Consider the following 5649-nt stretch of genomic DNA (forward strand, 5'->3'; position numbering starts at 1 on the left):
GGGGAGGTGCGGGGGGGATTGTGTACCAATGAGGGAGTTTTTCTTTTGCTTTTCAAGGAGAGGAGCAAACGGGGGGAGGGGGGTATGGAGGTGGGGTGGGTGGGGAGAAAAGTGCAACAATGAATGAATGGAATTCCAAAATCTCTGTAGATGTTCATTGAAATGAAAAATAAACAAACTAAATTCAAAAAAGAAAGAAAAAAAGAAAGCTAATGCCCCTATTTTGTTGCTACTCTAAGCCTGTGCTTACCTTGTTTACTTGGTAACCTATCCATGGGAACTGGGTTTTGATATTTTGGTTTGATTTTTTTTTTTTTCAGTAAGTGAAATTTGCACATTCAGAACTCTACAAACTCTGGCCCTGTTTATGTGCAATATAAGAAGAACATGGACTTTTTAAAAAATTCACAATAGCTTTTTTCCTTTTTAAAATGTGATTGAAAGTGCAAATCATGTTCATTTTCAACTATACACATTTTATTTTATAACTTGAATTAAATGACTGACCTAATTAATTATAATGTTCAATCAAACCCTTATTGTATATTGCTTTTTCCATATCCACATTTATCTATTAATCTTTGCTCCTTTCCCTACCTTCTCATCATGTTAACCCTACAAGATTGATTCTGTGTGCAAACCTTTCCTTAGTTTTTATTTAACTGTCTATTATCATAATTGCCCTTTTGTAACTGACTTTTGTCACTCAGCAAAAATTTCTTCTAGATTCATCCATTTTGTGCAGTATTTAATAAATTCTTCATCAATTTTTAATGATGCATAACAGAGTGCAGACAAAAGTTGGACCAACTTTTCTTTGAATCTGGGAAGCAACCTCAAACCAGTCCAACGAAACAAGGTAAGACAGAATTTTAAAAAGTGAACAAAATGTAGAGCAAGAAAATATTTCTGCGGAAAAGGGGCTATTGGAACTTTCTGACAAAAAAGAAAATGCTACTTAAGGACTTTTCTACAGATTGAGTAAAGCACAGAAAATATGGAAGAATTTTAAGTTATGCAAGATGAAATAGATAAATGGAAAATTAGAAGCAATACAAAAACAGTAAAATGAAATTCAGAATATTAAGTCTAAAATTTAAAAACTACATAATGCATTCAAAGGACAAAAATCACAGAATTGAAAAAGTGAAACAGAATTAGGGAGCTGGAGGGCAAGTCTCTCAATACTAATTTATTCGAGAAACAATTTAAAAAGAATAAGAAGTAGCTTGAACCCGGAAGTGGCGCCCTGGGCTCGCAGCGGTGCCGCGGGGATGGCGGGCGCTGCAGCGGGAGCGGGAGCTCGAGGCGGGGCGGCGACAGGGGTCGAGGCCCGGGCTCGCGATCCTCCGCCCGCGCACCGTGTACATCCCCGCCACCCTCGGTCCGCAGCACAGCCCTCGGCCCGCAGGATGGACAACGGGTCGGGGGGCCTGGGTTCCGGAGAAAACACCCCCACCACCGAGGCGCTTTTCGTGGCTCTGGGCGCAGGTGTGACAGCTCTCAGTCACCCGCTGCTCTATGTGAAGTTGCTCATCCAGGTGGGTCATGAGCCAATGCCCCCCACCATTGGGACCAATGTACTGGGGAGAAAGGTCCTCTACCTGCCAAGCTTTTTCACCTACGCCAAGTACATCATGCAGGTGGATGGGAAGATAGGGCTGTTCCGAGGCCTGAGCCCCCGGCTGATGTCTAACGCCCTCTCCACTGTGACGGGGGGCGGCATGAAGGTTTTCCCTCCCGATGAGATTGAGCGTGTTTCCAACAAGGTCGATATGAAGACCTCTCTGAGGAAGGTTGTGAAGGAGACCTCCTACGAGATGATGATGCAGTGTGTGTCCCGCATGCTGGCCCACCCCCTGCATGTCATCTCTATGCGCTGCATGGTCCAGTTTGTGGGACGAGAAGCCAAGTACAGTGGAGTGCTGAGTTCTATTGGGAAGATCTTCAAAGAAGAGGGACTGCTGGGATTCTTCGTTGGCTTAATCCCTCACCTCCTGGGCGATATTGTTTTCTTGTGGGGCTGTAACCTGCTGGCCCATTTCATCAATGCCTACCTGGTGGATGACAGCTTCAGCCAGGCTCTGGCCATCCGAAGCTATACGAAGTTTGTGATGGGGATTGCAGTCAGCATGCTCACCTACCCTTTCCTGCTGGTCGGTGATATCATGGCTGTGAACAACTGCGGCCTGCAGGCCGGGCTTCCCCTGTACTCCCCAGTGTTCAAATCCTGGATCCACTGCTGGAAGTACCTGAGCATGCAGTAGGGTGGGAGGAGGCCCAGGCCGATCAGCCTCTGAAGCCAGCAAGGTGGGCCAGCTCTTCCGCGGCTCCAGCCTGCTTTTCCGCCGGGTGTCATCAGGATCATGCTTTGCCCTCGAGTAACCCAAGTCACTCTGAAAACAAAACGTAGCGCCTCAACCTGGCCACGTGGCTGAAGCCTGCTCTTCTCGGGGCGCCTTGCAAGACGACTCCAACCCAACAACACCTAGATGTGTTCCAGCCCAGCTGAGTTTCAGTTTCCATATTTGCCATGTGTCTGTCCAGAGGTGGGGGACAGGGGTGGGGCTGCACTTCACAGACTGAGTCTCCTGATAGGCCTGTTAAAGGTGGGGAAAGGTTAGGGAGCTGGGGCAGACTTCCCAGATCTACCGAGTCTGCCTGTGCCAGGAGTCCGTAGTTTGTGGGGGCCCAGGTTGATGGAGGAATGGCCAACAGGGTCAGTTCCCACCCCCGACTCACACCCAAGTCAGCCCCAGCACTCAACCCACAACCGGAAGCCTCCCTCCGCTTCTAAATAGGGCGAAAACCCTTGTCACAAGACCACCATCATTCCTGGGTCTGTGCTCGGAGGTTGTGGCTAAGTTCTGCTTTCATTTTTCTCAACACTACTTTTCCAATAGGAGGGCAGCACCTCCTTTGAATGAGAATCATGTAACTACACAGGACATGTGCCCTGTCTAATGCCCGTCTTGTTAACGGTGGCGTCTACACATGCAGGATCAGTTCCCTGTTCGTGAATGCCTACAACTCTTGCCTATCGGTGTCTCTGGTTCTACCCGATTTAAAAATTCATTTTAAGATTTGACCCTTTTTATTCCTCCCTCAAATAAATGTACTGTGGTGATTTGGAAAAAAAATATGAATAAGGCCTAATTAACTCATGGAGTATCATGGAGAATAACTTAAACATTATTATAAGCCCACAAGGGGAAGCAACCAAAAAAGCACAGAGAAAATTGTTGAAACTTTGCTGCTGGAAAATGTCCCAAATATTTTGAAAAATGGAAAATACATGCATTCAAGAAGCTGAGAGAACCTGAAACATAATAGAAAAACAGCAAGGCATAACATAATTAAATTTTCCAAAATAAGGACACAGAAAAAATACTGAAAGCTGTTAGGGGAAAATGAAGAGTCAACTGCTAAAGAGAACCAGTAAGATTAAGGCCTGATTTCTCAGTAAAAAAAAAAATTCAGGCAAGAAAGCAATGGTATGACATTTATAAAGCTCTGCAAGAAAAAATTGTCAACCAAGAATCCTCCACCTAGCATAACTGTCCATCAAATTTCCAGATAAACAAAAACTAAGAAAATTTGTGAAAACTAGACCACTCTACAAGAAATCCTAAGGCACTTCTTTGGACTGAGAATCAATGATGTCTGATAATAAACCAAAATCAACATACATGACATCATTCAGAAATTGATCCAAACATAGAAATGCATAAGTATTTTGAACATAATACATTGAAAATTAGGAAATGAGATACCATTACATAAATGAAGATAAATACAATGGGAAAGAGGAATAAGCAGCTTATAGACCTTCTAAATGGAGAAAAGTGTGATGGGATCTCTGGTGTCCTGGTAAGTGTGTTGCCAACAAAAAGGCAGGTGGTTTGAATTTATGATCTGCTACTTGGGATAATGATAGGTAATCTCCTCATGTCCTATTTATTGCCTCTGAAAATCCACTGAAGGGTCAGCTATGAGTCATTTCCAACTCCACCACACAACAACAAATGGAGAGGAAGATAAGGAGATATCAGAGAAATTTTAAGATTTAAGAATAAAATAGAAACTAATATAGGGGTACTTCCAAGAAAATTAATGAACCTGAAAACCTCCGGGAAAGTTAATTCAACAGAGTGACAGAGAATAAGAACAATATATTTTAAAAAAAAACATCAGAAATGTCTTATGTTCTTTTATTCCATTGTTGCACATTTTATTCTCCGCCCACACCTCCCCCAGCCCTCCCCACAATGGTTCCTGATTGTTGTCATACATATAATGCCTAATCATATATTCCTTTCAGACAGTTACCCTCATCTGATCTAGTGCAGATTTAGCCACTCTTTTTCCATTCTTTTTCCAACCTCCCCCATGTCTGTCCTATTTTATAACAGCGGTGTTATGCAGTATTTCTCCTTTTGTGACTGAGATATTTCACTCAGCATAATGTCCTCTAGGCTCCCCCATGTTGTTTAATGTTTTATAAGTTCATTGTTTTTCAATGCTGCATAATATTCCATTGTGTGAATGTACCATAGATTGTCTATCTATTTAGTTGTTGATGGGAAGAGCAATATATTAAAAAAAATCAGCTGTATTCCTCTACAGTAACTGAACTCTGTATGAGAACAAAATAAAGAAAACAATGCCACTATACAGTAGGCACCTACATGGTGAAATATTTAGGTCTTTATAATAAAAGGCCTTTCCAAAGAAAATAATAAAACATTACTGCAGGAAGCCACTGAAACATTTTAGGAAGTAGTATATGAAAAACAGTCAATGTAAATGAAAGAAAATGTCAAGCTGCACTCAAGGCATTAGTAAAAAATAAGTCCCCAGGAATTTCTAGGATACCAGTTGATATTATTTCAAATAACAGATGCAGCCCCTGTATATGCTTGCTAGCCTGTGATGGGAAAGTTTGAATACAGTTACCAGACAGTTACCAAACAACAGACTGGAAGAGATCCATATTGTTTCCATTTCCAAGAAAAGTGATCCAATAGAAAGTGGAAATTATCAAACAATATCATAAATACAACATGCAAGAAAGCAGACCAAAATAAAATAAAAATTTATTTTCAAAAATGTAACATGTAAGCAAAATATTGCTGAAGATCATGAAAAAAAAAATGGCTGGAACAGTCCATTGACAGAGAACTGTCAGAAGTTTGGATGAGGCCATGGCATCAGGGATATCATTGCTGATGTCAGATCCTGGCTCAAAGAGAATTCCAGAAAAATGTTTATTTCTGCTTTACTGATTATGCAAAGACATTTGATTGGATAAATCATAACAAACTATGGCTAATATTCAGAAGAATGGGGATCCCAGAATACTTTAATTATGCTTTTATGAAACTGTTACCTGACCAAGAAGCTGTTGTCCAAACAGAGCAGGAGAAAACTACATGGCTTAAAATATAAAAAAGTGTGCAACATGGCTGTGTATTTTATCCATGTTTTATTCAGTATGTATGCTGCGCAAATTAAGAAGTTGGACTTTATGAAAAGGCACGTACTTCAGTAGACAGTGTCACAGACGAAAGCCACAGATAGGCAAGGGAGTAGAGAGGAAGCTCCCACTCACTTGTTTTAAGTGTGGCTCTGAAGGACACTTGGCCAAGG

The 5649-nt window shown here is 41.7% G+C and overlaps 1 pseudogene across 1 annotated transcript; it reads left to right on the plus strand.

Moving 5' to 3' along the window:
- Nucleotides 1-1232: 1232 nt before the first annotated feature.
- LOC102844885 lies at nucleotides 1233-2385 on the plus strand (annotated as a pseudogene). Its single transcript, XR_439037.1, has 2 exons — nucleotides 1233-2268; nucleotides 2303-2385. The product of XR_439037.1 is annotated as a mitochondrial carrier homolog 1-like (transcript).
- The last annotated feature ends 3264 nt before the right edge of the window (nucleotides 2386-5649 follow it).

This window comes from Elephantulus edwardii, unplaced genomic scaffold, assembly GCF_000299155.1.
Source record: "Elephantulus edwardii isolate Elephantulus edwardi_28Jun2011 unplaced genomic scaffold, EleEdw1.0 scaffold00387, whole genome shotgun sequence".
Taxonomy (NCBI): domain Eukaryota; kingdom Metazoa; phylum Chordata; class Mammalia; order Macroscelidea; family Macroscelididae; genus Elephantulus; species Elephantulus edwardii.